Raw genomic sequence first — 24,779 nt, forward strand, 5'->3', positions numbered from 1 at the left:
GTTGAAGAGATATGGGGACAATGGACAGCCTTGTCTTGTCCCTGATTTCAGTGGGATTGATTTAAGTTTCTCTCCATTGAGTTTGATGTTAGCTATAGGCTTGCTATATATTGCCTTTACTATGTTTAGGTATGTGCCTTGTATCCCTGATCTCTCCAAGACTTTAAACATGAATGGGTGTTGGACTTTGTCAAATGCTTTTTCGGCGTCTAAGGAGATGATCATGTGGTTTTTCTCCTTCAGTTTGTTTATGTAGTGGATTACATTGATGGATTTCCGTATGTTGAACCACCCTTGCATGCCAGGGATGAAGCCTACTTGGTCATGGTGGATGATATCTTTGATGTGTTCTTGGATTCGGTTTGCAAGTATTTTATTGAGTATTTTTGCATCAATGTTCATAAGAGAGATAGGCCTAAAGTTCTCTTTTTTTGTTGGGTCTTTGTGTGGTTTAGGTATTAAGGTGACTGTGACTTCATAGAATGAGTTTGGTAGTGTTCCTTCTGTTTCTATTTTGTGGAATAGCTTGAGGAGAATTGGAGTTAGCACTTCTTTGAAGGTCTTGTAGAATTCTGCGCTAAAGCCATCTGGTCCAGGGCTTTTTTTGGAGGGGAGACTGTTAATGACTGCTTCGATTTCCTTGGGAGATATAGGGCTATTCAGTCTTTCTACCTGATCTTGACTTAGTTTTGGTAGATGGAATCTTTCAAGAAAATTATCCATTTCATTTAGATTCTCAAATTTTGTGGCATATAGGCTTTTGTAGTATGACCTAATAATTGTTTGGATTTCCTCAATGTCTGTGGTTATGTCCCCATTTTCATTTCTGATTTTGCTGATCTGGATAGTTTCTCTCTGCTTTTTAGTTAGTTTGGCTAAGGGTTTGTCTATCTTGTTGATTTTCTCAAAGAACCAGCTTTTTGTTTCATTGATTCTTTGGATAGTTTTATTTGTTTCTAGTTGATTGATTTCAGCCCTTAGTTTGATTATTTCCAGCCGTCTGCTCCTTTTGGGTGTATCTGCTTCTTTTTGTTCTAGGGTTTTCAGTTGGGCCATTAAGTTGTTTGTATGTGATGTTACGAATTTCTTCTTGCAGGCACTTAGTGCTATAAATTTTCCTCTGAGCACTGCTTTCAGTGTGTCCCATAAATTTGGGTATGTTGTGCCTTCCTTTTCATTGAATTCTAGGAAGTCTTTAATTTCTTTCTTTATTTCTTCCTTAACCCAGCTGTCATTGAGTAGTAAGTTGTTTAGTTTCCATGTGCGTGTCGGCTTTTTGTTGTTTCAGTTGTTGTTGAGGTCGAGCTTTAGTCCATGGTGGTCAGATAGTATACAAGGGATTATTTCAATCCTTTTGTATCTGTTGAGGCTTGCTTTGTGGCCCACTATATGGTCTATTTTGGAAAAGGTTCCATGGGGTGCTGAAAAGAAGGTGTACTCTTTTGAGTTTGGGTGCAATGATCTGTAGACGTCTATTAGGTCCATTTGATTTAGGGATTCTGTGAGTGCTTTTATTTCCCTATTTGGTGTCTGTCTAGTTGATCTGTCCCTTGGTGAGAGTGGAGTGTTGAAGTCTCCCACTATTAAGGTATTAGGATCAATGTATGATTTAAGCTTTAATAATGTTTCATTTACGAATGTCGGTGCTCTTGTATTTGGGGCATAGATATTCAAGATTGTGATGTCCTCTTGGTGGATTTTTCCTTTGATGAGAATATAGTGGCCCTCCTTATCTTTTTTGATTAACTTGGGTTGAAAGTCTATTTTATTAGATATTAGGATGGCTACTCCAGCTTGTTTTCTGGAACCGTTTGCTTGAAAAACAGTTTTCCAGCCCTTTACTCTGAGGTAGTGTTTGTCTTTGTTGCATAGGTGTGTTTCTTGGATGCAACAGAATGTTGGATCCTGTTTCCTTAACCATTCTGTTAGCCTGTGTCTTTTTATTGGTGAGTTGAGTCCATTGATATTGATTGATAATAGTGACCAATGCATGTTATTTCCTTTTGTAATGGAGTCGATGATCTAACCCTGATTCATTGCTTGTTTTCTTTTCATTTTTGTTGGGACATTATCTGTATGCCCTGTTTTCTTGGGTGAATTTGTTTTCATTGGATTGGAGTTTTCCTTCTAGTATCTTCTGTAGGGATGGTTTGCTGTGTAGATATTGTATAAATTTAGTTTTGTCATGAAATATTTTGTTTTCTCCATCTATGTTGATTGAAAGCTTTGCAGGGTATAGTAGTCTGGGTTGACATTTGTGATCTCTTAGAGTCTCCATGATACTTGCCCAGGCCCTTCTGGCTTTCATAGTTTCTGATGAGAAGTCCGGTGTGATTCTGATAGGTCTACCTTCATATGTTACTTGGCCTTTTTCCCTTGCTGCTTTTAATATCTTTTCTTTGTTCTGTAGATTTAGTGTTTTGACTATGATGTGATGTGATATGTTTCTTTTCTGGTCTACTCTATTTGGAGTTCTGTAGGCCTCTTGTATATTTATCGACATCTCTTTCTTTAAGTTGGGAAAATTTTCTTCTATGATTTTCTTGAAAATATTTTCTGGACCTTGGAGTCTGGAGTCTTCTTTTTCATAAATTCCTATTATTCTTGGATTTTGTCTTTTCATAGCATCCTTGATTTCTTGGATATTTTGTGATTGGAACTTTTCTGATTTTACTTTTTCTTTGAGAGAAGTATCCATTTCTGCAAGTGTGTCTTCAGCTCCAGAGATTCTCTCTTCCATCTCTTGTATTCTGTTGGTGATGCTTACTTTTGTGGTTCCTGATCTTTTCTCCAAGTTCTCCAGCTCAAGGGTTTTCTCATTTTGTGTTTTCTTTATTGATTCTAATTCTGTTTTCATGCCTTGCACCATTTCTTTCATGTGTTTGAATTTGGATTCCTGTCTCTCTACGATACCCTCTATTTCTTTTTTCATTTCCTTCTTATATGCCACTAATTTTTCCTCTACTTGTGTATCTATTTGTTTGGCTATGTTTGCCTGTGTTTCTTTAAGGATATTGTCTATTTCTTCTTTCTTTGCCTCCAATTGACTGGCCATCTCTTTGAAAGACTTGCTCATTTCCTCCTTATGAGCCTCAAATAATTGGGCAAGCATGGCTTTAAAATCATTTTCCTGTGCTTCTGCTGAATTGGTGTATCCATCAATTTTGGGGTTTGCTGGTGAAGTCATGATGTCCTGATTTATGTTGGAAGTGTTCTTTCGCCTACCTCTGGCCATTGGCTTATCTGAAACCTTCCCTGTTTGTTTTTGGATTCTGCAGATCAGACTGGTGCTGTCTCTCTCTGGTGTCTGGAGAGTTCTTCAGGAAGCTGAGCACTCTCAGCGTGTGCTGAGGACTAGCTGTACCTGTGGGAGGAAAGTACGCAGGCGCAAATGGGGCAAATGCAAGCGTGTGTGTGCGCGCGCGCGCGGGTGTGTCTGTGTGTGTAAGTGTGCGTGGATGAGTTTCTCGAGGGACAGAGTGATGGCTAATGTTGAACCCTTGAGTGTGTGGGAGGGGCTCTGCACTGTATATGTCGCAGGCGCTAATGATGATCGCAGCGCAATTTCTGGCATTAACTGTCTTACCTCCTCAATCAGGCCCACAGGGCAGGAACTTCAATGTCCTTAGTGCCCCTCTGTTTCCCAAAGTGGGTATGTGGGTGGGAGGGGGCTTCGATGCCTGGCTTCTGATTTAGAAGGACCCAGGATCTGGGGAACTGCAGATTCTCAAGGGTGCACTCACTTACAGGCAGGTCTCTTGGCCGAGATCGTGGTATCGGGGGCTCTCTGCTCTCTGGTTTGGCCCTGCTTCTTTGATGTGTTCCGCCAGTTCTGTGCTGCTGTCACTGCCAGGTTCTGAGGTCTTGCTGCAGCTGGAGATTTCAGGGTGGTCACTTCAGCAGGGATGGGGTAATCAGGCTCTCTGTTCTCTGGTTTGGCCCTGGTTAGTCTTAAACTGGAGGGCTGTGGTGCCCCGCCAGTTCAGTACTGCTCGGCTGCCATGTCCTGCTGTAACTGGAGACTGGCTTGCTAGTCCCAATGCTTTCTGGGAAGTACTGGGATCTCTTCGTTGTGCTCTCCAAGCTTGGGAGGCCCAGTGCCTGGTGTGTCCAGGTTGTATGACGTTTCTGCCTGGTTTCGGTGAGTATATAGCGTATTCTCTGTCACTGTGGGATTGGGCGGGTCGTACCGTCAGTGATGGCGATCCTGCGGAGCTAGTATGGTGTCTAGCAGATTTGCGCCCTGGGAGGATGGTGCAGCCGCTGCGCGAATCTGGGACTCCGGGGTACGTACTGCTGGCTTTTGTCTGCCGCTAAAGTGGTTGGGGCTCCGTCTCAGCGGTTGTATACCCCAGGCAGTTAGGTCTGCGCTGAGAAAGATGAGTCCGCTGTGCCGCTGTGCGGAGGAGGAATGAGGTTTGGGGGAAGGGAGTGCAGCAAGAACAAAGGATCTTTTCTCTCCCTCCCCAAGCAATTCTCCGGGTGACCGGAGGCCAAAGTTTTCACCTCCTGCGATATTCTCTGGTGTTCAGAAAGCCTCGCTGTGGTTTTCCTGGGTTGGGGGTCCTTCCATTCTCCAAGTTAGAAGATCAGGTATCCCACTGCTCAGAAACTGTGTGTGCTAGTCGCCATCTTGGCTCCGCCCCCTACTGCTAACTTTCACTTCATAGTTTCACTGTAAAATCCTCAAATGTTCAATAAGTTTAATTATAAGATTAAAATAATATGAACATATATAATATACTCCTTTTGTATGATATTAAATATGTAAATTAAGTGAAATAATTCATTTCTTCAAGTAAATTTGTGTGCATTTGGTGTCAGCATTTCCTCACAGAAAATTATCTTATTGAGAGAAAGGAATTCAATTCATTTTTTTATACAACTGCTTTATCTGTTTCCTCCTAAATCTCCTCTAATCACTAATCACATATTTCTGTATCAATATTTCAGCACAGTATTCAGCCCTAGTCAGAGAAGTAACTTCTTACATACAATAGAAGGTAATTAATTCAGAAGTCTATAACTGGGTATATGCAAAGAATTAAGTCTTTGAAATGCTGATCTCTAAAGGAGATATGTATACCACACCTCTATCCTCAAGGCTCAGTTGATTAATGCTGGAAACAGATGAGAAATATTGTAAGGGTCAGAGTTGGTAGATGATTTCCAGGAAATTGTTTTCCAGAAACAAGATGACAGATGCATATAAGTACTTACAGAGGTTATGACAGTGTTCAAAAGACCTCTCCTCCACTAACAACCCAATTAATATTGATTTCGTACGTGTTCTATTATGGAATCCGAGTAAGCAGTTTGTGTGTTTCTATTCTCACTTCATTCTAGACTTTACTGGTAATAACACACTCACTTTTCACTTTCACGTTGCTTAATATCTCCATTAAGAGTCAGGTTTCAGCAAATCTCAACAGGCAAAAAAGACTTTCATTTCTAAAATTAATTACAAATTAATTTTCCCCAAACAAAGTAAATTTTGAAGTAAAAATAAATCAAATCTGGCGTGACAAAAATGTGGTGACTTGAAGAGCCCATGTTCTTTTCAGTACTTATCACCTTCAGCAATGAGTGATTTTCTAAAAATACTTCAGGATGCACAGTGTTTGGTTGGGAACCCATTATATAAAATATAGCTATTCTAACAGTTGGTAGAAGAATCAAAGATCTTCAGAGTGAAGGCATGTCATCTTAAACATGATTGATACATTTTATACAAAAGTTTGTTCTTTCTTCCACTAGCTCATATGTAGTCACATAATCACCGTTTTAAGCAAAGAAGTGCACAGTCTTTGTTGTGTTACTCATCCTGGACGTGAAAAGTGGAAAACTGATAGAAAATTAATGATAAATGCCATATTTTCCAAAGTAGAATTGAAATATCTAATGGCTGTGAAATCTTCCCTGATTGTTCCTGTTTTGTATTATACTCCAAGGTGCTCTATGCAATTAGGCCATTATATCTCATCTTTACATCTCACAGGTGTAAAGTTCACCCTTTAAAAAAATATCTGCTACTCAACCCAATGGTCTCTCTTAAAAGCCTATTTGTCAAAGTGAGTCAGGACATTCCCTCATGCAATTTACTCTCAGTGTTGAATCTTCCCATAGTACTTCATAAACGTCTTCATGTATTTTATTGTATTTTATTTATCAATCTATAATTTTATGAATGTAATTGTATCCATGCAAGCAACTAAATTGTCTTATACGTCAGAGCATTGTTAATTTGCTGAGTAAAGATGGAAAATACAAATTACCTGAGCTTATATTATTGCACTGCAACACCATGGCCTCCTTTTTTTGAAAAGACAGGTGTATATCAGATAGTCATTTACATATGCCCATTCGGAGATCTTTCTACATACTTTCAGTATTATTTTATATATACAAGATGAGCTAACTATAACCATTGAAAATGTCTCAAAAATTGCTAAAAAACGAATTTGCCTTTCTCTTTAGAATTACTATATTTCTAAAGTCAAATCTATGTGTTTGTCTATTTCCTATTCAAATCAGGAAAACAAAATTGTTACTTATATTAAAGAATGCACAAAACTCAAAACACAATATTAAAATATTCTAATACTGAGATGTCAATCACCACCTATCCCCACATTTTAATGTGAAAGATCTAAGAAAATCCCTAGAGTCTAAAATTCAATAACTTGGTGATCTCACTAATAAAAAAAGATGTCCATACCAAAGATGAAGGCATTAACATCCAAAATCAGTGTTCATACCTATCTGAGTTTAAAATCAAAGAAATTAAAGTCTGCTATAATTTTCTTTTTGACTTGCTCTGAAAGCCTCTCTTGGGCTAAGATAAATGGAGTCTTTTCAGAACCTATCTTTTGGACCATTTCCTTAGCAATAAATCTGGTTCAATTGCAAACTCAGAAGTTGAATTAGTTTAGTTACAAATGGCTGATAAAAGTTATGTTTGAAAAATCTTGCAGAGTTACCAAGACACGTCTGATTTCTCCAGCTCTGAAAACACCCCAATCAAACAAAAATGCTAGATCCACACTGCATCCAGATAACTGAAATATTCCTTCCAGTTCAAAAGACATTTATCCACTAAGCAGGCCAGTATTAACCCAGTAAAAAGCAATAAGCATAACAAATTCAGAATGAAAGAAGAAGGCATATAAAGAAATTAACTTCAAGTACTGAGTCAGTGCATGCCAGTGAGAATTAAACTGGAAAAAATATAAGCCATCAAATAAACTTGATGTTATATATTTAGAATTACTGAAGTGATGAAACTTACCCAGTGACTCTTTTATTTTTCCTTCAAGTAATGGCACTAGCATCTATTCTACACTGCAGTAATAATTAAAATTGAATACTATTGACAGTATAAGCCAATATGCCTTATTTGATCTTTATGTAAGTCTTCCATTTTATACTGAAATTTAAAATTTTTCTTTATAGCCTGTTTTTCAATTTTTTGTTTATTATGTTTTTTACTAAATGCTATGTATCCTATTCTGGACAATAAGCTATAGTTTTCTTGTATCAGGCTCCTGAAAACTAGACACAAAGGTACATGCTACCATGCCTAGTACAATTTGAATTCTTAATTTTCATTGAATTTTTATCACACATTATAATTTGATCCTGTGTTTTCCCTACCTATGTCTTCTCCAACATTCCTCCCATTTACATACCAACACAAGTTTATGTTCTCGCCCCTCTTTTCTTTCAAGGATATAACACAATGAATAAAAATACAAAACAAATAAAGCACTAAGAAACATTAGTTGTTTTTATTTTATTTATTTTTTATTAATTTCACTTTATTCACTTTGTATCCCCCCATAAGCCCTTCCTTCCTCCCCTCAGGATCACACCCTTCCTCCCCCTTCTTCATGCATGCCCCTCCCCAAGTCCACTGATAGGGGAGGTACTCTTCTCCTTCCTTCTGATCTTAGTCTATCAGATCACATCAGGAGTGGCTACATTGTCATCTTCTGTGGCCTGGTAAGGCTGCTCCCCACTCAGGGGGAGGTGATCAAAGAGCAGGCCAATCAGATTATGTCAGAGGCAGTCCCTCTTCCCATTACTATGAAATCCACATGGACACTGAACTGTCATGTGCTACATCTGTGCAGGAGTTCTAGGTTATCTCCATGAATAGTCCTTGGTTGGAGTATGAGTCTCTGGGAAGTTCCCTGTGTTCAAATTTTCTGGTTCTGTTGCTCTCCTTGTGTGGTTCCCGTACTCCTCAGCCCTTACTATTTCCTACTTCTTACATAAGATCCCATGCACTCTGCCCAACAGTTGGCCATAAGTCTCAGTATCTGCTTTGAGAGTCTGCACGGCAGAAGCTTTCAGCGGCACTCTGTGGCAGGTTCCTAGGTTGTTTCCTGTTTTCTTCTTCATCTGATGTCCAACCTCTTTGCCTTTCAGGATGGGGATTGAATGTTTTAGTCAGAGTCCTCTCTCTTGATTAGTTTCTTTAGATGTACAGTTTTTAGTAGGCTTATCCTATGTCTAAATGAGTGAGTATATACCGTGTGTTTCTTTCTGCTTCTGGGACAGCTCACTCAGGATGATCCTTACTAGGTCCCACCGTTTACCTGCAAATTTCATGATTTCTTTATTTTTCATTGCAGAATAATACTCCATTGTGTAGATGTACCACAATTTCTGCATCCATTCTTCAGTTGAGGGGCATCTGGGCTGTTTCTAGCTTCTGGCTATTATAAATAAAGCTGCTACAAACATGGTTGAGCAAATGTCCTTATTGTGTACTTGAGCCTCTTTTGGATATATGCCTAGGAGTGGTATGGCTGAATCTTGAGGAAGCACTATTCCTAGTTGTCTTGAGAAAGTGCCAGATTGATTTCCAGAGTGGTTGTACAAGTTTACATTCCCACCAGCAGTGGAGGAGTGTTCCCCTTTTTCCACAACCTCTCCATCATGTGCTGTCACTTGAGTTTTTCAGCTTGGCCATTCTGAAGGGTGTAAGGTTTAATCTCAGGGTTGTTTTGATTTGCATTTCTCTAATGGCTAATGAGTTTGAAAATTTCTTTAAGTGTTTCTCTGCCATTCAATATTCCTCTACAGAGAACTCTCTGTTTAGCTCTGTTCCCCATTTTTTAATTGGATTACTTGGTTTGCTGTTTTTCAGCTTCTTTAGTTCTTTATATATACTGGATATTAGTCCTCTGTCAGATAAATCGTTGGTGAAGATTCTTTCCCAATCTGTAGGCAGTTGTTTGGATGACAGTATCCTTTGCTTTACAGCAGCTTTTCAGTTTCATGAGGTCCCATTTATTGATTGTTGCTCTTAAAGATGGAATAACAAGAAACCCAGAATTGCTAAAACCATCCTCTATAATAAAAGATCTTCTGGAGGTATCTTCTTCCTTGATCTTAAGTTGTACTATAGAGCAAGTTATAAAAACTGCATGGTACTGGCATAGAAACAGAATGGTGGATCAATGGAACCGAACAGAGGATCCAGAAATAAACCCACACACTTCTGATCTTTGACAAAGATGCCAAAACCATACAATGGAGAAAAGATATCATCTTCAACAAATGGCGCTGGTCTAACTGGATGTCTACATGTAGAAAAATGAAAATAGATCCATTCTTATCAACCTGCACAAAACTAAGGTCCAAGTGGATCAAAGATCTCAACATAAAACCAGACACATTAAATTAGTCAGAAAAAAAGTTAGGGAACAGCCTAGAACTCATTGGCACAGAAGACAACTTCCTGAGCAGAACACAGTAGTTGTTTTTCAAAGAAAAGACCAATAAGACAAAGAATTCTCAAAGAATCAATATGAGACAAAATGTCAACCAAAAATAAAAAACAAACAAAAAAACATTGAGTTTATTTTCTGTAGTGCCTTGGTATTTAGACTACCTCAGAATGTGCTTGACAAACCAGTGAGACTCCTTCAGAGAAAACTCATTTTCCCTTTGCCATTGGGTATCACTTGCAGATAGTTTCTTGGTTAGGGGTGGTTTTCAGTGCTTGCCTTCTCAGTGCTCATCTGACATGAACCATCTCATGTCTTGTGCATGATGCTACAGTCTCTGTGAGTTCATATGTGGGTTAGTCCTGTTATGTGTTTGTTGTTTAGCTTCTTTAGGTCTGTAGATTTTAGTATGTCTGTCCTGTATTATATGGCTAATGTCCACTTATAAGTGAGCATATTCAGGCTCTTTATGCACAAAGACGGACTGGTGGGAAAGACACTTAGCCAGGCTGGTGGGTGCACTGCAGATTCTGACAGTGCATGAGACACAGCCTTCTTGGGAGACAGCATTAGTGATACAGCTCACTGTATCTGTGGAGACCTCATTCCAGTTATTAACTGTAGGTCAAAATTACATGAAGCATCCCAAGAAACTAAAGTGAATTTAACATGAAGTTTTATTATTAGATAATTTAGGCAGTAATGTTCCTGTAAACATTCATTATCCATTATTTTATTATTTTTCAAATCACTGTATACTAAATTACTAGAACCACTTTTTATTTTTTAATTAATTAATTAATTAATTAATTAATTGATTTTATTTCTTTTACTTGTTTTATTAAAAATTTCAAAGGACTGGACAGCACTTTAAAAATTCATTTGTTTGAAAAAAAATAAAAAATTATTTGTTTGTATAATGTGTATATTATACACATATACAGTTTTTAAAATTTTTTGTTTATTATTTATTATAATTTATTCACTTTGTATCCAGGCTGTGGCCGCCTCCCTCTTCTCCTCCCAATCCCACTCACCAAAATACTGAGCTCTGGGGGCCCTGCAGAGACTGATACCCCAACCAAGGAAAGTGCATGGAGAGGACCTAAAATCACAGCTCAGATATAGCCCATAGACTAGGTCTCCAAGTGGGTGCCCTAGTAAGGGTAGCAGGTGCTGTCTCTGACATGAACTCAGTGGCTCTTTCTTTGATCATTTCCACCTGAGGGGGGAGCAGTCTTGTCAGGGCACAGAGGAAGACAATGCAACCAGTCCTGATGAGAACTGATAGGCTAGTGTCAGATGGAAGGGGAGGAGGACCTCCCCTATTAGAGCCACCTTTTTTAAAATTTTATTAATTAATTAAGTTATTTTAGGATGTTAGCTCAGAAAGGCAGGGAAGGTACCCAGCTGACCTTCCTACTCAGCCCAGGTATCAGAGGAAAAAGCTAAGAAAGCTTACTAGCTCATCTGACAGTCTAGGAGGAAAAGGCCAAAAAACCACAAGGCCAAAGGCTTGCTAGCTCAAAGCTCAAATAGCTGAAGAGCTAGAGAGCCAAGGCTTTAAAGAGATGAAGAGCCAAAGGTTCTTTTACTTCTCCACTCTGTCTTAAATAACTCTCAATTCCAAGTCCCTCCTACTCTTTAATCCCTGCTGATTTCTTTCTCCACCCCTTGACTTAGGGTTAATTTTTATTGTTAATAGTTTTAGCTGATTTCCTTTTTTTTTTCATTTTAAAAGTTATCTGTTTATTACAATTTATTCACTTTGTATCCCAGCTGTAGCCCCTCCCTCATCCCCTCTCAATCCCACTCTCCCTCCCTCTTCTCCTTCCATGCCCCTCCCCTATTCCACTGATAGTTGAGGTCCTCCTCCCCTTCCATCTGACCCTATTGTATCAGGTCTCATCAGGACTGGCTCTGTTGTCTTCCTCTGTGGAAGAGTAACTCTGAGTAACAACCTTAGAAAAGCTAAGTGATATTTCTTTTTCTTTTTAAAATTTTATTTATTTAATTTTATTTTATGTGCATCAGTGTGAAGGTGTCAGATCCCTTTAAACTGAAGTTAAAGACAGTTGTGAGCTGCCATGTGGGTACTGGGAATTGAACCTGGGTCCTTTGGAAGAGCAGACAGTGCTCTTAACCACTGAGCCATATCTCCAGCCTGCTAAGTGATATTTCATGTAAAAAAAAACAAAAACAAAAACAAAACTCATTCTTGATTCTTAGCCCTGTGTGTTATAAATATGTAAATATAAGATAAAATGAATAATACTAAAATTCATTTTTTTATTATCATTATATGATAGCCATAGTATCTTTATGAGGGTCTTTTTTTATTTAAGTTTTATTAATTACACTTTATTCATTTCGTATCCCCCCATAAGCCCCTCCCTCCTCCTCTCCCGGTCTCACCCTCCCCCCCTTTCTGCATGCATGCCCCTCCTCATGTCCACTGATTGGGGAGGTCCTCCTCTCCTTCTTTCTGATCTTACTCTATCAGTTCTCATCAGAAGTGGCTGCATTGTCAGGGTTCTAGGTTATCTCCATGAATAGCCCTTGATTAGTATGAGTCTCTGGGAAGTTACCTGTGTTCAAATTTTCTTGTTCTGTTGCTCTCCTTGTAGAGTTCCTGTCCTCTCCAGCTCTTACTATTTCCCACTTACATAAAATTCCATTCACTCTGCCCATCAGTTGGCCATCAGGCTCAGCATCTGCTTTCACAGTCTGCATGGCAGAGGCTTTCAGTGGTCTTCTGTGGCAGGTTCCTAGGTTGTTTCCTGTTTTCTTTTTCTTCTGATGTCCATCCTCTTTGCCTTTCAGGATGGGGATTGAACATTTTACTTAGGGTCCTCTCTTTTGCTTAGTATGTTTAGATGTACAGATTTTAGTAGGTTTATTCTATGTTGTATGTTTATATGAGTGAGTATATACCGTGTGGGTCTTCTTGCTCCTGGGACAACTCACTCAGGATGATCCTTTCCAGGTACCACCATTTACCTTCAAATTTCATGATTTCCTTATTTTTCATTGCTGAGTAATATTCTACTGTATAGATGTACCACAGTTTCTGCATCCATTCTTCAGTTGAGGGACATCTGGGCTGTTTCCAGCTTCTGGCTATTACAAATAAAGCTGCTACAAGCATGGTTGAGCAAATGTCCTTTTTGTGTACTTGAGCCTCTTTGTATATATGTCTAGGAGTGGTATGGCGGGATCTTGAGGAAACTCTATTCCTAGTTGTCTGAGAAAGCGCCAGATTGATTTCCAGAGTGCTTGTACAAGTTTACCAGCAGTGGAGATGGGTTCCCCTTTCTCCACAACCTCTCCAGGATGTGTTGTCACTTGAGTTTTTCATCTTGGCCATTCTGATGGGTATAAGGTGAAATCTTAGGGTCATTTTTATTTGCATTTCCCTAATGGCTAATGAGGTTGAGCATTTCTTTAAGTGCTTCTCTGCCATTCGATGTTCCTCTACAGAGAATTCTCTGTTTAGCTCTGTTCCCCATTTTTTAAGTGGATTACTTGTTTTGCTGCTTTTCAGCTCTTTTAGTTCTTTATATATACTGGATATGAGTCCTCTGTCAGATAAAGGGTTGGTGAAGGTTCTTTCCCAATCTGTAGGCAGTCGCTTTGTTTTGATGACTATGTCCTTTGCTTTACAGAAGCTTTTCAGTTTCATGAGGTCCCATTTATTGATTGTTGCTCTTAGAGCCTGTGTTGGTGTTCTGTTCAGGAAGTTTTCTCCTCTACCAATGAGTTCTAGGGTATTCCCCACTTTTTTTTCTAGCCGATTTAATGTGTCTGGTTTTATGTTGAAGTCTTTTATCCACTTGGACTTCAGTTTTGTGCAGGGTGATAAGTATGGATCTATTTTCATTTTTCTACATCTACACATCCAGTTGGAACAGCACCATTTGTTGAAGATGCTATCTTTTTTCCAGTGTATGGTTTTGGCATCTTTGTCAAAAATCAGGTGTCCATAAGTGTGTGGGTTTATTTCTGGGTCTTCTGTTCGGTTCCATTGATCCACCATTCTGTTTCTATGCCAGTACCATGCACTTTTTATAACTGTTGCTCTATAGTACAGCTTGAGATCAGGGATGGAGATACCTCCAGAAGATCTTTTATTGTAGAGGATTGTTTTAATAATTCTTGGTTTCTTGTTATTCCATACGAAGTTGAGAATTTTTTGAAGGAGATCAAGGGGATACAGATGGGAAAGGAAGAAGTCAAATTATCACTATTTGCAGATGATATGAGAGTAAACATGAGTGACCCCAAAAACTCTACCAGGGAACTCCTACAGCTGATAAACACCTTCAGCAAAGTGGCCGGATCAAAATTAACTCAAAAAAAATCAATAGTACTCCTGTATACAAAAGACAAAAGGGCTGAGAAAGAAATTAGAGAAACAACACCCTTCACAATAACCTCAAATGACATAAAGTACCTTGGTGTATCCCTAACCAAACAAGTCAAAGACTTGTATGAAAAAAATTTCAAGTCTCTGAAGAAAGAATTAGAAGAAGATATGAGAAGATGGAAAGATATCCCATGCTCATGGCTTGGCAGGATTAACATAGTAAAAATGGCCATCTTACCAAAAGCAATCTACAAATTTAATGCAATTCCCATCAAATTGCCAACACAATTCTTTATAGGGGTCTTACACTGTCATGGCACATGCTACTAGAACGAATTGAGTGATCTACGTTGGACATTTGAGCTTTTAGCTTGGTCATTCAAGTATTCATAATTTCCTATATATGTCTAATAATGTGTGACCTTGCCCCTTTGTAGGGAATATAGTTCCTTTATATTATTAATATAATTAAGATAATATAACATTTGTTGTCCTCATACTGACTACACTTTTCTCTTTGAGGAAAAGGATAGTTGATTAAAAAAAGCAGGCATAATTTGCTTATTTGGAGGTTATGTATTCTACATAATATAATCTTAAAGATTATATAAAAAGCATCATGTAATTAACTTTAAAACATAGTAGAAATTTTCTCTGTCTATTAAGAGGAAAAGATTGTGTCAAGATTATTGTAGTGACTTTTATGAAAAGCTTTAGACTTTATAGTTGCTTTAGAAAGGCCATTTATTTTATTCAACTTAAAATTTGCTTGTTTTTTTATTTTAATCAGAACCACTTAAGGTGGATCCTTTAATAATTATCAGATTATGTCCTGATTTATCTGTTCAACTCCATTTTACTAAATGTTAAAAATTTATACTTCTTAATTGGGAACTATTTACAATTACATTTGTTTTAAATATTTATTTCATTTTAAAATTAGGTGTATGCCCTGTGCATATGCATTCCCAAGTGAATGCAATGGCTTAAAAGGCCAAAAGAGGGTTTTGGAATAACAAAAATTTGCAGAGGTTACAGAGGTACTTACTTAGGTCCTCTGTGAGGACAATCTATGCTCTTAACCAGAGCTGTCTTTTCAGTATTCTGTTCCAATATTCTTTTCTTTCCATTTCTTATTATGAATGGAATCACTCACGCTTAATAATTTTTTAAAAGTTATAAAATGAAAAAAAAAACTTTGAAACTGCACCTTTATCTATTTGTGACATCTTTTACAATGGTTTAACTGTTGAGTAGTATGATAATAAATGTTCTTTTTCACCCAATATTCTGGTGATAGAACACATTATGAATATACTAAGACTCTCAGAGAAATAATCTCTTAGTATCGCCTTGTGTCTTCTTCCTGTGATTATCAACCTCATATGATTGCTATAATGGTTAACACTTACTTTATATTAATGTCAGCTCTAATCTCATTTTACATAATTTTATCATTTTCTGAAACATGCCATGCTAAAGGTCAATGAAAAATATTTGAATTTCTCAATATCTTTAAATTAAATATGATCTTTAAAATAATTATTATTTTCATCTCTTCTGAAGAATTCAAATTGTCATTATTAAAATTTATAACATAAAATATTCAATTAACTCTCCATTACTAATGGAGTATAGAAATAGTAGAGATTTATTTTTGGAATGGCATAAGGAAGTGGTTACATTCGTCAAATATTTCGTTAATTCTTTGAGAATTTTATACAATTTATTTTGAGTACATTCACCTGAATTCCAAAATCCACACCTTAACTCCTCTCAGATTTTCACTCACCTTTTTTTTTATTAATTACACTTTATTCACTTTGTATCCCTCCCCGTGTTTCCCTCCCTCCTCCCTTCCCAATCCCTCCCTTCCTCCACCCTCTGCATGCATGCCCCTCCCCACGTCCACTGATAGAGGAGGTCTTCTTTACCTTCCTTCTGATCCTAGTCAATTAGGTCTCATCAGGAGTGGCTGCACTTCTTCTGTGGCCTGGTAACGAGGAATATCGAATGGCAGAGAATCACTCACCTTTCTCTTTGCCTTAACTCAGTGTCTGCTTTTCTCTTCTTTATTTGACTCCAATCTGTGTTACTCACATAGATATCCACTGAAGGATGATCCAACTATGAGGATGCCCACTCTTACAAAAAAACAAAAAACAAAACAAAAAAATAAACAAAACTGACTCTCCATCCTAAATTGGACACCAACATTCCATAGTGCCTTAATTAAGGATGGAAGCACTAAAAAATTTTTATCTTTTAATTGGGTACAATTTATGTTACCATTACATTTGTTTTACATATTTATTTTATCTTTAAATTATGTATATGTCTGTGAGTCTATGCCTATTTGCAAATGAGTACAATACCTTCAGAGGACAAAAGGGGATGTTGGAACCCTAGAACTATATTTACAAAAAGTTGCAGAGGCTGCAAAGGCACTTACATATGTCCTCTACAAGTGTTCTCTTAGCTACGAAGCAGCATGCTCTTTCTTTTCCACTAAGATTTTGAGGGGCTTGATCTTGAGCAAGCAAAGTCAGCTGTTACGTATTCATAAATACAACTATTTGGTCATGACCAGGAAACAGTGTTTTACTTCAGAATTCTATGGGCCCTGATTCTTACAATCTGAACCCACTCTCAAACTGTCCTTATACCCTGGAAAGGGATTTTGGTACAGATCACCCCTTTATAGCTGACTACTCCTGAGTCACCATTCTCCACACTTTGACCAGATGTGGTTTTCTGCCTTAACTAATATCTAATACACAAAGAAGTTTCTGCAGTGATGTCCAAGAACTGCACTAATATGCAGGCAGAAGACTGACAGTACTAAATATTTGCCAAAATACTAGCAATAAGTTCACACCCAGGGTCTGCAAAATTTTCAACATGTTTCTGACCATATTGTCAGTATAAATCTCTGCCAAAACCAATTTTCTGTTTTTCAGACTTCTATCATAGATTTTTGTCTCCTGAATTTGTAACATCTAGAAACATATTGGTAAGTTTTCTGATTTCCCCACTTTCTCTAATCATCTATGTTCTTTATATTTCCGGACAACCACCTGCAACACCTCCTCCCCACTTCTAGTCCACCAGAAACCAGGGATTTGCCTCAGAATTGTTGGAAGATCCTATTTTATCAGAATACACAAAGGCTGGATATTCTTTAGACATTTTAGATATGTTCCCCCAAACAGTGTTTAGGAACTGCAGAAAAAGAAATAAACTTATTTTTGAGAAATATGCATGTTTCCTCTATGATTCATTCATTAATTCTTTCTGTCTTTCTCTTCTTGTTTTGAGATGGTAGTTTCACTGTATAGTCATGATTAGTCTTGAGCAAGCTATTTATTTTCCTCACTCTCCTGGGTACAGTGATTATAGGTATGTACACTATGTGAAGTTTGCTTTCATGTTCATTTTATTTTAATATATATTTTTAATATTGATATTACAATATGATTATTTCATATCCTTTCTTGGCCTCTTTCAAATTCATGGCCCATATATCTATATCTATGTCTATCATATCTCTACCTCATCTCCTCTATTTCTGCCTCTCTCTTTCTATCTCTCCCTCTATCTCTCTCTATATGAACAATCTATATTAGCAACCGTATTTGCAACTATTTTTACTTCCCTTGTCCCTGCTAACATATTAACTTTAAAAATATCAATTCAAATCTTACAGTTCAAATAAGAGAATTGTGAATTATATAACTGCAGATAGAAGCTTTCAATGCCTTTCCATTACTTTCTTGAAGCTACTTCTTTTTTCTCCTTACTGTAATTAGTGGATGATTTTTCAATGAAAGATTCTGGTACATTGTCTCAGGAAATCAAGAGGACCCTTTCTTTCTTTTGTCATGCATTTTGCTCTGATTCTTTTCCTATGCAATATTATTAAATGATTTTTTATTGCTTCACCAGTTTTAATTGTATTTAATTTCCAGTGACTCCAAAGTCATATAGTATATTACAAATATCTTCCATCTTAATTTATAAAGTATAGAAATATGAATACTTATGCTGATTGATGTACAAATATAATGTTATAAATTTCAAATATCTCATGTTAGAATCATAATCATCTTTAAATTATTTCTTTTCAGTTTTCCATTTTATTTTTCTCTCATTACACTTTTTCATAATCTTGTATTGTTTTTGTAAGGTTGTTTCAAACACACAGACATAGATATATTGATATGGCATTATGGGATTCCAATCTGCTTTCATGATTATATTTAATTTTTACACAGCACTGCATAATTAATATGGATTTTGGACTTGTTTTTATGGGATTTCTGTGTTGGCAAACGTGTGTCTTTGTGTCTATATGGGATCTTTTGTGTGCTTTCTTTTTCTTATGTTCTTTGTCCTATTCCTGTTTACATATTTTTGACTACTGTTGATTTTCAAGACATAATATAATAAAGGGTATAGATTTGAATGAGCAAAGAGGTGGAGAATATCTGGGAGGAGCTGGAAAAGGGAAAATTATAAGAATATATTGTATAAAAAAGTCTGTTTTCTTTTTCTTTTCTTTTCTTTCTATCTATCTTTTTTTTTGTCCATTAGAACAAAATGGTTGTAATTGGTTGCATTATCTTTACTCCTTTAAAAGAAGCAATAAAAGACAGAAGTCCTATCCCCTGAGGAAATAGTCTTATGTAATCTGTTGTTGGAAATTAAAGGTATCAGGCTTACTAATGCTTTTATTAGTATGCTAATTATTGCAATGGTATTATTTAACCGACTATCATAATCAATAAGACACAGACACCTGCTAGATTTTCTAATTGCCTTATAATACCTTGAGCTGGGCAAATAATCCCATTCTTGCTTACTTTATCCACCTGCTAGACCCCATCCAAAGCCATCCATGGTAAACATTCTCATCTGGCCTACTTTCTATCCATAATCTTATAAAAAACTTCCTTATCTTTCATCTGGATCACTCCTTTCCACACCACTTATGGAGACCTTCCTCCCAGCCCACGTGGTTCTCTTTCCATGCTAACCCATTATGGGTTTCTCTTTTCTCTCTTCCCATCTCGCTGTCTCCTTTCCCTGATTCTCCTGTCCCCCATAGGAACCTAAACCATGCCAACCTCCTTCTGCCCTTCCCAAGAATAGGCCTTTATAATAATTAACTAATCAGGAATAATGTCTTAGGCAGATTTACACAACAAGGATAGGGAAGTAACCAGATCTTGAGAAATAGTAATTAGCTTCAAAATACAAACATCAGACCAACTCCCCAACCACTTGTCAAAATTTTCATCAACTCAGATGCATAGGGAACACACTAAGTATTATTACATATATTTAATGTCTCAAATTTTTGCTTCCTGCTTTAGCCTCTGTTCTTTACAAAAAAAAAAAAAAAAAAAAAAAAAACAAGTAAATAAAACCTTTCTGCAATAAAATTTATAAATAAATAAAAGGGAAAAAAAGTGTTTATAGTCCTACAACTGATTTATTTTTTTCCTTTCCTTTTTCTTTTTTTTCACAGCCAGGGGAATATGTCTGCTTCTCCATTCTTCACAAGGACACCATCTGGTGACCCTGTACTTGCTGCCTCTGTCTCTGTGGGTTCAGATGTACAAACACCCTGTCTTTTTAGAGGACGTTATTTCCTTGGTGTCTTCCACCCACTCTGGACTTTACCCTCTTTCTCTCTTCTCTTCCACAACATTCTTTGAGCAACTCCAGAGATGAAAAACAGGAGAAACAGCCAACAGATTTATCATGTCAGGGATACAATATAAAGCACAAAGTTTAAGTAAAACATATTTAGATGGCGTATTCACCACAGAACCAGAACAACTTAATTTTACAGCATGTAATATTACAATTGTCAATTGACAGATGCTCACTGTCATTGCAATTATCCTCTGCCATGTAAATATTTATGTGTAAACATACATGATGATAGAATTATTAGAAGTCTCTTGGATCAAGATTAAAATTAGATATTTCTGTGCAATATTTAGGAATAAGCAGAAGGAATAAATGTTAAAAAATAACTGAGTTTATCTATGTGACTGAATGAAAATAAAGATTGGGACAGAGAACTAGAGGTACAATATGAAAAATTTAATTCCAGCTATAATGTAACCATCCAGATTGAATATTATTTTATCCTAAAATTGAGTCTCTGTGGCCCAATTATTTTTCTCTAAATAAATTTATTCATTTATTCATTTTCCATCCTGATCACACACACACCCTCCTCTCTTCCCAATTCTATTCTCCCACCCTCTTCTCCCTTCCTCTATCCCTTCTCCTCAGAAAAGGGGAGACACACCCTCCACCCCCTTACAAGCCCACTCTCTCCCATTAAGTTGCATCAGGACTTAATAGATTCTTTTCTATTGAGGCCAGACAAGGCAGCCCAGCTCTTCGAAAGTGACCCCAAAGCAGGCAACTGAGTCCGTGTCAGATACAACCCACGGTCCCCTTGTTGCTCGGGGACCCACAGAGGGACCAAGCTGTCCATCAATTATATGTGTGTCATGGGTAGCTCAATTTTTCTGTCATTCATTGTGACTCTTCTTTTCAGGCCCAGATAAAGTTAAGAGACCTAAACTTCACTGAAAATCTATGATCTGTAGATGAGTGAACAATTAAACAAAGGAAATTTTGTATGAGAAAAGTATAACGAATTATAAAATTATTTAGGATTTTTTTGTGATATTTCATGGTCCAGAAAAATTTTATATAAAATTAGTGTGTCAATATGTATATAATATGTGGTAGACTCCAAGAAAAAGAAAATTATTTAAAATACTTTTACAGTTATATATATATGTAAATAACTCTATTATATATATTATATATAATTATATATATACGTATAACATATAATATATATATAATTATTTATATATATAACTGTCCTTCCCCTGATAAGAAACGAACTCCTCTTCTTCTTATCAGGTCTCATCAAGACTGGTTGCATCATCTTCCTCTGTGGCCTGGCAAGGCTGGACCCTCCTCAGGGGGAGGTGAACAAAGAGCCAGACACTGAGTTCATATCAGAGACAGTCCCTATTCCCCTTACTAGGGACCCTTTTAGAAATTGAGCAGCCTATGGGCTTTCTTTGAACAGGGGTCTAGGTACTCTCTATGCATAGTCCTTGGTTGGAGTATCAGTCTCTGCAGACCCCTCTTGGCTCTGGTATTTTGGTTCTGTTGCTCTCCTTGTAGAGTTCCTGTCCCCTCCAGGTCTTTCTATCTCCCTCTTCTTCCATAAGGATTCTGGCACTTTGCCCAAAGTTTGGCTATGAGTCTCAGTACCTCTTTCCATACCATGGTGAGTAGAGTCTTTCAGAGGTCCTCTGTGGAAGGCTGTTTTTAAACCTGAATTGTAATAAATGCATTTCATATGTGTGAAGAACTAATGTCAGTCATTTAAGTTTGAGTAATATTTAGGTGTTCTATTAAGAGTAAAATGTTAAAATATCTTTGTCTATCAGTTCACATTGTCCTCTACTATGGCCTGGTAAGGCTGCTCCCCCCCAGGGAGAGGTGATCAAAGAGCAGGCCCATCAGATTATGTCAGAGGCAGTCCCTCTTCCCATTACTATGTAACCCAATTGGACTCTGAACTGCCCTGGGCTACATCTGTGCAGGGGTTCTGGGTTATCTCCATGAATAGTCCTTGGTTGGAGTATGAGTCTCTGGGAAGTTCCCTGTGTTCAAATTTTCTTGTTCTGTTGCTCTCCTTGTGGAGACCCTGTCCTCTCCAGCTCTTACTATTTCCCAGTTCTTACCTAAAATTCCATTCACTCTGCCCAACAGTTGCCCATCAGGCTCAGCATCTGCTTTGATAGTCTGAAGGGCAGAGGCTTTCAGAGGCCCTCTGTGGTAGGTTCCTAGGTTGTTTCCTGTTTTCTTCTTCTTCTGATGTCCATCTTCTTTGCCTTTCCGGATGGGGATTGGACATTTTTGTTAGGGTCCTCTCTCTTGCTTAGTTTCTTTAGATGCACAGGTTTTAGTGGTTTTGTCCTGTGTTGTATGTCTATATGAGTGAGTATATACCATGTGTGTCTTTTTGCTTCTGGGACAACTCACTCAGGATGATCCTTTCCAGATCCCACCATTTACCTGCAAATTTCATGATTTCCTTATTTTTCATTGCTGAGTAATATTCCATTGTATAGATGTACCACAATTTCTGCATCCATTCTTCAGTTGAGGGGCATCTGGGTTGTTTCCAGCTTCTGGCTATTACAAATAAAGCTGCTACAAACATGGTTGAGCAAATGTCCTTTTTGAGTACTTGAGCCTCTTTTGGATATATGCCCAGTAGTGGTATGGCTGGATCTTGAGGAAGTGCTAGTCCTAGTTGTCTGAGAAAGTGCCAGATTGATTTCCAGGGTGGTTGTACAAGTTTACATTCCCACCAGCAGTTGAGAAGGGTTCCCCTTTCTCCACAACCTCTCCAGCATGTGTTGTCACTTGAGGTTTTGATCTTGGCCATTCTCATGGGTGTAAGGTGAAATCTCAGATTTGTTTTGATTTGCATTTCCCTAATGGCTAGTGAGGTTGAGCATTTCTTTAAGTGCTTCTCTGCCATTCAGTATTCCTCTCCAGGGAATTCTCTGTTTAGCTCTGTTACCCATTTTTTAAGTGGATTACTTGGTTTGCTGTTTTTCAGCTTCTTTAGTTCTTTATATATACTGGATATGAGTCCTCTGTCAGATAAAGGGTTGGAGAAGATTCTTTCCCAATCTGTAGGCGGTCGCTTTGTTTTGATGACGGTGTCCTTTGCTTTACAGAAGCTTTTCAGTTTCATGAGGTCCTATTTATTGATTGTTGCTCTTAGAGCCTGTGCTGTTGGTGTTCTGTTCAGGAAGTTTTCCCCTGTACCAATGAGTTACAGGGTATTTCCCACTTTTTTTCAAGCCAATTTAATGTGTCTGGTTTTATGTTGAGGTCTTTGATCCACTTGGACTTCAGTTTTGTGCAGGGTGACAAGTATGGATCTATTTTCATTTTTCTACATGTAGACATCCAGTTAGACCAGCACCATTTGTTGAAGATGCTATCTTTTTTCCAGTGTATTATTTTGGCATCTTTGTCAAAGATCAGGTGTCCATAAGTGTGTGGGTTTATTTCTGGGCCCTCTGTTGGGTTCCATTGATCCACCATTCTGTTTCTATGCCAGTACCATGCAGTTTTTAAAACTGTTGCTCTATAGTACAACTTAAGATCAGGGATGGAGATACCTCCGGAAGATCTTTTATTGTAGAGGATTGTTTTAGCAATTCTGGGTTTCTTGTTATTCCATATGAGGAGAACCTCCCCTATCAGTGGACTTGGGGAGTGGCATGCAAGCAGAGGGAGGAGGGAGGGTAGGATTGGAAGGGGAGGAGGGAGGGGCTTATGGGGGGATGCAGAATGAATAAAGTGTAATTGATGAAAAATTAAAAAAAAAGGGGAAAAATAATTTAAGAACCTTAAATGACTTTCAAAAGTGGAGGAAAACATGGAGTTAGTCAATTGGCATGGAGCACATCTCGCCCCTGCGGGCAATGGTCTCCTGAACCTACTCAGACCTCAGACACCACCACTGCTAGTTCTAGAACTGATGCAGCATGTTCCAACGAGGGGGTTAAGGCTTCTCATAATATTTCCTATAAGCCCACACCTGTTTGTTTATATCCCCCATTTTTATTCATTATTAGCCAGATAGAGCCAAGTAATTGTGGTAATGATACTTGCTTTTTTGCCCAATGCTGGAATGCTAGTAAATTTAGGTATGCCCTGGTTACTCGCATGCCTCACTGCGTGCCTGTGCCTGTTGATGCCCCTCACGCTATGACACTCTTCAGACAGAAAAGGGATCTTGGAACTACAGCCACCATTGTTACTACCATCTCATTGATGGCTGTTGGAGCTACCACCAGGGCATTAGCTATGAGTCATACTGGGCAGACTGCTCAGACCCTGAATAATCATTTAGCCAATGTAGCTCATGCCTTAGTTGTACATAAAGGAATTAATGCTCAACTAAAAGGAAGCTTGATGGTGTTCAATCAGAGGATTGACCTCTTGCAGGAGCAAATTGATACCCTTTGGCAAATTGCTCAACTTGGCTGTCAATGAAAATATGCTGGACTTTGAGTCACTAGCATATAACATGAGAATTTTTCCTGTGCTGCAAATCTGTCTAAACAATTGTCTAGCTATATTTTAGGTAATTGGACTGGAGAATTCGATACTATGATGGAGCAGCTGAGAGTGGCCATTGTCACAGTAAATTCTACCCGAGTGGACACAGGACTAGCCACAGGATTATCATCATGGATTGCTGCAGCCATGAATCATCTGAAGGAATGGGCGGGCATGGGAGCATTAGCAGGCCTTCTGGTGTTGGTCTCCTTGGTTTGCCTGTGGTATATATGCAAGATTAGAGTCTCACAACAGTGTAATGCAGCCATGACCATTCAGGCCTTTACAGCCATTGAAGCAGGACAGTCTCCCCAAGCATGGTTGGCTACCATAAAAGCTAAAATGTTATGCTCAGGATGCGAGGCTAAGCACTGCACTCAGGGTCAGCCGCTTTGGACCCAGAGAAGAGCATGTCTGATTGCATGCGGGTTGATGCCCCAGGTCCCGCCTCTGAGAAAAAGGTATTGGTCGGGTCTGAT

The sequence above is a fragment of the Meriones unguiculatus genome, chromosome 9 (genome assembly GCF_030254825.1).
Source record: "Meriones unguiculatus strain TT.TT164.6M chromosome 9, Bangor_MerUng_6.1, whole genome shotgun sequence".
In the NCBI taxonomy this organism is placed as follows: Eukaryota; Metazoa; Chordata; class Mammalia; order Rodentia; family Muridae; genus Meriones; species Meriones unguiculatus.